A 10,071-nucleotide genomic window follows, 5' to 3' on the forward strand; every position below is an offset into this window, starting at 1 on the left:
TTATTTATTATTTTTTGAGTTTTTAAACTTTGTATTTTGTATTGGGGTATAGCCAATTAACAATTTGAGGTCGTTTCAGGTGAACAGTGAAGAGACTCAGCCATACATATACAAAGTTCTAACCTTGGAAGGAGAATGTCGTGGGCTGAGTTTGTCCCCAGAAAGGTGGTTCAAGTCCTCATTCACATTACCTGTGAATGTGACCTTATTCAGAAATAGGGTCTTTGCAGGTGTGCTCCAGTTAAGATGAGCATCACACTAGATTAGGATGGGCCCCAGATGGGCCCCAGTATCTCGTGTCCTTATTATGAAGAAAACATTTGGGAAATTTCCTAGTGGTCCAGTGGTTAGGATGCTGCACTTTCCTGGCCAAAGGCCCGGGTTCAATGCCTGGTCTGGGAAGTAAGATCCTCCAAGCCCCGCAGTATGGCAAAATTAGAAAACAACAATAAAAATAAAATAAACAGAGAGAAAGGAAACATTTGGGTGCAGAAAGACGCAAACACGCAGTGGGGAAGGCCATGTGAAAACGAGGCACAGATGGGAGTGTTGTAGCTGCAAACAGGAACTTTAAGGCTTATTGGCAATCGCCAGAGGCAGGAGAGAGGCAACTGATTTTCTCCCACCGAGTCCCGGGAGAGGGCAGGGCCCTGCCAGCACCTTGCTTTCAGACTTCTAGCCTCTGGAAGGGCTTCCCTGGTGGCTCAAATGGTAAGGAAGCACAAAGAGTTGGACATGACTGAAGTGACTGAGAGTGCACACACGTGCGTTACGTATCACATTTTGCTGGTTCGTTCCCATCAGTGGACACTTGGACTGCTTTCGCCTCTTGGCTCACAACTCTCAAGTTGTACATCTTTTTTTAGTCAACAGTTACGGTGACCAACGAAGCAACCCAGAGTGGACTTCCTTCCTTCGACTGGACTCCACAAGGAACTGGAGCTTAGGTACCAGCAGCGGCCCCTTGCGCCCATCTGCCTCCTCGAGGAGTGCAGACGAATTTGGGTAAGTCTCTCCTGGTTCTTGGGCTTCCCTGGTGGCTCAGCTGGTAAAGAATCTGCCTGCAATGTGGGAGACCTGGGTTTGATCACTGGGTTGGGAAGATCTGGAGAAGGGAAAGGCTACCCATGCCAGTATTCTGGCCTGGAGAATTCCATGGACTATATAGTCCATGGAGTCACAAAGAGTTGGACACGACTGACTTTTTCTTCACTTCACTTCACCTCTTGGCTATTGTGAATAGTACTGCTATAAGCATAATACTCTTTCTTTTTTGAAGTTCAAAAACACACTTAGAATAAACATCTTTTTTTTTAAGTCATGTTAGATAAAAATATTATAAGATATCAAGAGGATGCTAAATAGAAAGTTCAGAGTGGTTGGTAATTTGAAGCAGGGTTGAAAGGCCAGGGGAAGAAATGGGTAGAAAGATGATCAGAGTTATAGTCCTGCGGCTGACCAGACACTTGTGACTCCTCATAACATTATGATAAATGCATAAGCAAAGAAATAAAATAAATAAAAGACAATGCATGAATCTTTATTTATTCAGTTGTGTTCACCTGAGTTTCACTAGCAAAACATTTGAGACAACCCCCCTCTGTGGCATGCATCCATTTGCAGGTGCTGAGGCAGCTGGCAAATAATTTGATATATTTTAATTCATAAAATTCAGAGTAAACTGCTTTCTATTGTATTTTGAATGGCTTTACTAAGGTATAATTGTTATACAATTTTTGGAAGCAATGCACTAAGGTATAACGGTTATACAATTAACTGCACATGTATAAAATAAATAATTTGATGTTTCAATATATTTATACACCCATGAAACCATCACCACAATCAAGCTAACTAACACAGCTATAATCCATAAAAGTTTGTGACCCTTCCCTTTTGATTCTAACCATCGCCCTAAGCCACCATTCTGCTTCCTATTCCAAGAGATTTGTTTCTGTTTTCTGGAGTTCTGTATGCATGGAATCATACCACGGACTTCTGTTGGCTGGCTTCTTGCATTCAGAATAATTGTTTAGAGAATCATGCATGATTTCTTTTTATTGGCAGATAGCATTCAACTGTATAGTTCTACCACAGTTCCTTTACCCATTCATCTTTTTAATTTTAGTCATTTTTGTAGGTGAATACTGTTGTCTTGTAGTTTTAATTGGCAGTTGCCTAATAACTAATGAGAGTGAGCATCTTTCCATGTATCTTTGCCATCTATATATTGTCTTTGTTGAGGGGTCTATTAAAATCTTATGTCATGTTTTTCAGTCAAGGTTTTTTTTTTTTTAATTATTGAGTTTTTATAGTTCTTTAAGTATTCTAGGTATAAGTTTTTCATCAGATATATAAACTGCAAATATTTTCTCCCAGTCTGTAGTATGTGATTTTTTGCTAAGAGTGTATTTTGAAGAGCAGGTATTTTCAATTTTTATGAAGTCCCATTTATCATTTTGTACTTATGCAGCTGTGTTTTGGGTGTCATATTTAAGAAACGTCTGCCTATCCTAAGGCCACGTACCTTTCCTCATGTAGTTTTTCTAAAAGTTTGATCATTTTAGGCTTTAAATTTAGGTCTTTGACCCATTTTGAGTTAATTTTTGTATATTGTTCAAGGCATGGGTGAAAGCCGATTTTGTCTATTGCATGTGGGATCCAACTGTTCTAGCACCATTTGCTGAGAACTGTCCTTTACCACTAAATTGCATCTGTATCTTTTTATTTTTTGGCCACGCTGCATGGCATATGGTATCTTAGTTCCTTGACGAGGGATTGAACCCAGGTCCCTTGCAGTGGAAGCATGGAGTCTTAACAACTGGACTGCCAGGGAAGCCTCTGTGTCTGCATCTTTATTGAAAATTGGTTGTTGGTGTTTCTACGGATTTATTTCTGGACACTTTAATCTGTTCTAGTGGTTTGTTTGTTTGTTTCCAGTACCACTGTCTTGGTCAATATACACAGAGAGAAATAACATACTGAACACCAATAAATGCAACTTAACTGTCAGTTGACTTCCTACTTCCTAATAGCTACATCGAAAGCCAAAGGCAGTGGTAAGATATATTTAATGCAATAAGAAAAAAAAAAAAAACCTAAGAATTGTATACCTACAAAAATTATCTTTGAAATAAGGGTCAAAAAAGAATTTTCAGTCAAACCAACATAAAACTGTTGGGTAACAGTAGAGGGGCCCCCACTATAAGAAATTCTAATGCCTGTTTTTCAGGAAAAATGAAAATGATCCAAGGTGGGTGATCTAAAATATAAGAAAAAATAAACAGAAAAATTGGTGGTAAAGAAGCAAACATTAGTCAATGTGAACATTAATAATAATGTCTAAGTTGAGTGTTAAAAATAAAGTAGTATCAAAATTGAAAGAAAAAGATGATCAAAGTAATGTTTCAGTGTTCTTATATTACTCAGGAAGAGAGGAAGGATATTAATGAGTTGTTAAATATGCTTATTAAAATATCTAGAGAAACCTATAAAGATTGATTAAAAAAATAAACATTAACTGAGTGGAGAGGAGAACTGTTTCATTCCAAAAGACAAGACCAGAGGTAGAAAATCATGGAAAAGGCTGGAGAAGGGAATGTATAAAATAATACAGGAGGAATAGCTATAAATGCTATATATTTAAACAATAAATGTAAAGATACTATGTACTATCTAGAAAAAAGAAAGATGAGACTTTTAAAAAAATTCAGCTGTATTCAATTTTTAAAGATATACCTAAAGCATAAGAACTCAGAAAAATTAGAAGTTCAAGATAAAAAATGGTATACTCACTAAGATAAAACTGGTGTTGCTATATTTATACCAGATACAAAATATTTTAATGCAAAACTCATTACTGATAATAAAGAGGGTTCCTGCATAACATTAAAAGATTCGGTTAACTAAGAAATAGGACACTCTCTATGCTTCTATGCCCTTATTACCATAGCCTCAAAATAAGTGAAGCATATATTGAGAAGTATGAACCCAGCATCATAGTGGGAGATTAGAGCACTTATTTCTCAATATTTCACAATAAATGTCTTTATTCTTTCAGCAAATATTTATTGAGCACCTACTATGTACCAGCCCTGGAGGATGAAATGGCAACCCACTCCAGTGTTCTGGCCTGAATGTTCTGGCAGAGGAGCCTGGGAGGCTGCAGTCCATGGGGTTGCAAAGCATCGGACATGACTGAGCGACTGAGCACGCACTATGTACTAGCACTGAGAATACAATAGTGGATAAAATAAGCAAAAATCCTTACCTTCAAGAAACTTTGATTCTAAGGTTAGATAGAGCAACAAAAAAATTAGTAAGGACAGAGAACATTTGAACAGCACAATAAAAAATCTTTATCTGATGGACATGTGTGGAACATGCAAAACACTTAATAAAACTGATTTTTTGCTAGGTTATAAAGTCAACATACACACAAAATCTAAGAATATTATACAGACCATGTTTTCTGACCACTATATATTAAGCTAGAAATCAAAACTAAAACTTTCAGTAAAGATTTTTCTGCCCTTCTGTAAAGCTAAAGATGTGCATATTCACTGACCCCATAATTACACTCTTAGGTTTCTACCTTTGAGAAAATCTGACACATGTGAGCCAGGACGTATGCACAAAAATGCCAAGGAAGTTTTTATTGTTATTGTTTAGTCACTAAGTCATGTCTGACTCTTTTGTGACCCCATGGACTGTAACCCACCATGGGATGTCCCAGGCAAGAATTTGGAGTGGGTTGCATTTCTTTCTCCAAGTGATCTTCCCAACCCAGGAATTGAATCTGCGTATCCTGCATTGGCAGGCAGATTTTTTTTTTACCCCTGAGCCACCAGAGAAGCCCCCCATAGATGCTATACCTGTTTTTTAAAAAGACAATTGGCGATAGTTTGTCCAGAAACAAGTGTTTTCCTGCAAAAGATAGATTAAAAATAACTGTGGTCTATTCTTATAATCAGTAATAGACATTTATGAATGACACCTGCTTGGATCCATATAGATGCAAAACTCAAAAGGTTATTTTCATGTTATTTCAGCTAGACTAGTTTGAAGTTATGTACTTACTATGGAATGGCATGACTTCATGTTGTGTGCAAGTGTGATGAGGGGCAAAGAAAAGTAAGGGCAGGCGAAACCCCAAATTCAAGATTGTAGGAAGGGGTAAGATCAGGGAGGTACTCACAGATGATGAACAATGTTTCCATCTTTCTACCTAGGTACTGGCTACAAAGTGTGGCATGAATGATGGCCTCAATGATCTCTGTCCCCTGGTGTTCCACCTGTGATTATGTCACTTAATATTGCAAAAGGATTTTATAGTTGTAATTAAGGTGACTAGTCAGTTGATTCCGAGTTAATCAAAAGGAGATTGTCTGGCTGGTCTAACCTGATCACTTAAACTCTTTAAAAGCAAAGCATTTTCTCGAGCTAGTTGCAGAACAAGAAGTCAGAGAGTCAACACATGAGAAGAGTTTGATTGACATGTCATTGCTTTCTTGATGACAGAGGGGGCCACACGTCAAAGAAGTGAGGACTTAAATCCTACAGTTGCAAGGAACTGAATTCTGCCAAGAACAAGCTTGGAAAATGACTCTTCCCCAAGGCCTCCAATGAGAATTCAGCTTGGCCATAACCCTGATTGCATCCTTGTGGTAACTTCAGCAGAGAGCCCTGTCCAGACATGCTGGGCCTCCATACAGAACTGAGAAAAGGCTGCTGCTTGTGGTGATGATCAGTAGGGGACCGATGTACATGGACATTTATATTGTTGGACTTGCACCTTTTACTTATGCTACAAATAATCTTTTATTTATAGCATAACAGTGTGATTTCATTCTTTAATAATGTTTTTAATTTCTAGAATTAAAAAATTTATTTTTATGGAGACAGTTGAAAGATAGCACTGTGTGAGTGTAAAGTGTTCAAAGTGTTGATTTGATACATTTATATCTTAAAGATAAAGCTAGCTATGACTTCATATATTATATTCATATATTATATGAAGTCAATTGCTAGCTTTCTCTTTAATATAATACATATTATATTATATCTTATATATTATATAATAATTTATATATTAAAGAGAAAACTGCCTCTTGACCGTACAGGAGCTTCTGAACAATGCAGGTGATGGGGCTAGTTGTGCGTGAAAAGAATTTAAAGTTGTGACCTACCCAATAATGACAAAGTGTCTTCAAGACAAATCATGAATTAGGAGCCATGCCCAAGACCATTTTTATGATGTCTTTTATTAGATTGCATAGTTACAATGCAAAGATTATAACACTAAGCCAAGAATGCAGACTGCTGTTTATGGAGGCCCAGAATTTGGGAAATGGTTCAGTCCTGTTTATTCTATGTAATGATGTTATCGTTGCACTAAACATAGGGGTTGTAAAGCGATTCTCTATGTTAGTTTAAGTGTGTAAATATTTCTGTTATGGCATCCTTATGTACACTGACCATGAATATTTTATTTTATAGTGTGCTTGAATTAAATCCGTTATAACCAAAGAAGGGATTTGAACATGGAGTAAAGTTGGCTTGACTGCCTGTATCCTGACCCCATCAAGCACGGAATCACTACTAACAACATACGTGAAACATGATCAAAAACCCTGGAGGCTTAAGACAGCAACTCCATTGACTCCAACAGGCACTTCAACAGATTTTAACAGATGTGAGATGAATGACACAAAATAAATAAAACCTAATGTGAACAATCAGCCACAAGATGGCATTTGAATACTAATGTATTTAAAGTTTGGGGCAGTAACTTAAACACATGGCTATTTTAATCTTTTCCCTTCCCCGGTCACTTTTTCTCATATTGCCATATAAGAAGATCACAACTTTATTTTCCCTGTAGCCTAAGTCTTAAACATTTATTTATCAGCTTACTTTTAATCTCTTGTGATGGTTGATTTTATGTGTCAGTTTCACTGGGTCATGAGGTGCTCATTTTCTGTGTGTTTCTGTGGGGGTATTTTTGGATGAAATTAACATTAAATTGGTAGACTGAATAAAGCAGATTGCTCTTTATAACATGGGTGGGCCTCATCCAATCAGTTGAAGACCCTAACAAGGTTGATCCTTCATTACTTAAGAGAGAATTCTCCTCTTTGATGACCTCAAAACTGGAACAGAAGTTCTTCCTGGTTCTAGAACTGCCTATTGGTCTTCAGATTCAAACCAGCACATTGGCTCTGCAGATTTCAGACTTGCAGTCTCCATAATTCCATAAGCCAATACTTAATTATCTATCTATCAGCTACCATATTGGTTCTGCTTTTCTGGAGAGAACTACTGTATCCCTATATTTATTGTTAATTAACTGCCCACTATAGTAGAAGTTCCATAAAGGCAAGAACTTTGTCTTGTGCTATTACATTTCTAATGTCCAGACCAGCTCATAAAAATTATGCAGGCAATCATTTGTTGAGTGAAAGCATCGTGGCAGGGGAGCAATGATGCAGGTAGATGTTTTGAGGGTGGCACTGAAGGGGTACAGATACGTCAGCTTTAGAAAGTGGTATCTTTGGGTGGATGTTGAAATCATGCCACAGTGATATGAAAAATAAAATGGAGGAAAATTTTAAGAGAGTCAAAGCATGTTGCTACTAAATGGGGAAGTTTATGTAAACACTGCTCAAAGGAAGAGATCATCTATTCCTGAGTCTTAAACGTTGTTTACAGGCATTTGGAAATTATATACATTGGTAACAAAATTTGAGGCTGTTCTACTGAAATTTTGGCCAGCACCAAAGTCTGCAATCGCACGTTTCTGTTGCCCTAGAGACCCTTAGTCTCACCCACGTCATTCAGCTGAAAGCAAATCATAGAGAAATCAGCGTCGATTATGATTACAAATTTTGGTTGCCATTCTTAGAAAAAGATGGAGGAGACGGGAATCAAGGGAGTGAACAAAAGGGAACTTTGTAAATGTTTTGTTCATGGTGATCAAGACCGTGAATGTGAGTTGAGGGGATCACATGTCATGCTTGGGAGCTGCAAATTCTATTGCAAACCACCATGTCCTAGTACAGTGTTACCATGATAAAGCAGGTAAATTCTCTATTGTAACCAGTCTTACAAAGATATTTTTTTTAATTGAATGAGAACTCTATCCTGTGTAACTGACCGCCTTAGTGGGCTGAACAAAGTGAGGGTACATTCGGGAAACAGAGCTATTTCTTTTCTCACCACTGCCTTTAAACGAAGTCTCCATCACCTCCCTTTTCTCTGCTCGTCGATGACAACTCAATCCCATGCTTTTCAGTTCACTTGCAGCTGTGAGAACTGTCACATTTCCAGACACTAGAAGTCCAGTCCAGTATAACACAAAACTCAACCTCGCCTCCAGTTCTAGCCTCCTCTCTCCTTGCTTTCCAGCCCCCAAGGGTTGGTTCAGGAGTGCACAGCAGGGCGGGGGTGGAGGGCTGTGCTTTCATTAATGCTCCACCTTGATCTGGCACTCTCTTCCCCTCACTAACATTTTCCTAAGTGGAGGTGGGACAGGGAAGGAGGAGAAGGAGTTGGAGGAAGAGGGGCAGAGTTCTCTTCACATAGAGGGTACTGTTTATAGCTACAGTTCTCTGCACTGTCCAGTTGCCCTCTGTCATGTGCTCAATTGCTCAGTTGTGTCCGACTCTTTGTGACCCCATGGACTGTAGTCCACCAGGCTCCTCCGTCCATGGGATTCTCCAGGCAAGAACACTGGAGTGAGTTGCCATCCTGTCCTCAGGGGATCTTCCCGACCCAGGGATCAAACCCCTGTCTCCTGCATTGGCAGGCAAATTCTTTACCACTGAGCCACCAGGGAAGGCCCTAAATCTTTTAACTTTTGCCAAGTATATAGGCCTCAAACTGTATCTCCTTCCTCTAGTTTGAAAAAAATTATAAATGAAATCAAGCATTTTTTATGGCTAGCTCAGTTGATAGAGCATGAGACTCTTAATCTCAGCTTCATGGGTTTGAGCCTCACGTTGGACGATGTTTCTGGCTTCCCTGGTGGCTCAGATGGTAAAGAATCTGCCTGCAATGCAGGAAACCTGGATTTGATCCCTGGGTTGGGAAGATCCCCTGGAGAAGGGCATGGCTACCTGCTCCAGTATTCTTGTCTGGAGAATTCCATGTAGAGAAGAGCCTGGCGGGCTACAGTCCATGGGGTCACAAAGAGTCAGACACAACTGAGCAAATTTCACTTTCTATATTGCATTCGAACTTCTATTTCTTCTAGAGTGAAGGTTCTTGCCTGGAGAATCCCAGGGACGGGGGAGCCTGGTGGGCTGCCGTCTCTGAGGTCACACAGAGTCAGACACGACTGAAGTGACTTAGCAGCAGCAGCAGCAGCAGGGATACTTTTTCCTTTCTTGCCTTTCTGTTCTCACTCTGGAAGTCCCACTAGGTCAGAGTTAGTACAGACTGACTGAGATGTTTAATACTCAAGTTTTTCAAGAGCCTGTCAAGTGGCATTACCTCGTGGCAGCTTACTGCACTTAGCGTGGTTTTACCCACACACAGGGGACGCTTTTTGTGCAGACAAGCAATTGTACACTGTCAGTCAGGCTAAGATTACCTAGTGCAGTTGGTGTGTGGGCTGGTGGGCCTGAGCCAGGCAGAGCTGTGGAGGCTGCTGTGTGGGGAGGGGTTTCAGGCTGAGGCTGGGGCATCATATCCTTGGTTCTCACTGGAATAGCGTCTTCAGGAAAGACTGAAGTGGGGTTAGACCTCCTCAAGCACTGGCGATGAAAACAATGTTTGCTTGCGTGCATACTGTTGCTTGTTATGTCTGATTCTTTTGCAACCCTGTGGACAGTTGCCTGCCAGGCTCCTCTGTCCACGAGATGCTCCAGGCAAGAAAACTGGAGTGGGTTGCCATGCCTTCCTCCAGGGGATCTTCTCAATCCAGGGATCAAACCTGCATCTCATTGTATTTCCTGCATTGGCAGGTGGGTTTTTTACCATTAGCACCACCGGGGAACAATGTTCAGTGCTATTAAACTGCAAAGGAGCTGCATTCTACCTGTGCCATAGGGCACTAGGCAGACTCCAGGC

General features: G+C 39.8%; 1 long non-coding RNA gene across 3 annotated transcripts; it reads left to right on the top strand.

The window, feature by feature from the left end:
* The first annotated feature begins 867 nt into the window (after positions 1-867).
* On the top strand, positions 868-6,747 carry LOC147360926 (uncharacterized). 3 transcript variants are annotated; one of them, XR_015139500.1, is made up of 3 exons: positions 868-1,005; positions 5,521-5,762; positions 6,499-6,747. It is a non-coding gene; the product is annotated as an uncharacterized LOC147360926 (long non-coding RNA). The 3 variants fall into 3 exon arrangements; XR_015139501.1 differs by having other exon boundaries at positions 5,521-5,739; XR_015139502.1 differs by having other exon boundaries at positions 5,521-5,666.
* The last annotated feature ends 3,324 nt before the right edge of the window (positions 6,748-10,071 follow it).

This window comes from Bos grunniens, chromosome 13 (genome assembly GCF_055505025.1).
Source record: "Bos grunniens cultivar Pamir isolate PY7600 chromosome 13, Bosgru_T2T1.0, whole genome shotgun sequence".
NCBI lineage: Eukaryota > Metazoa > Chordata > Mammalia > Artiodactyla > Bovidae > Bos > Bos grunniens.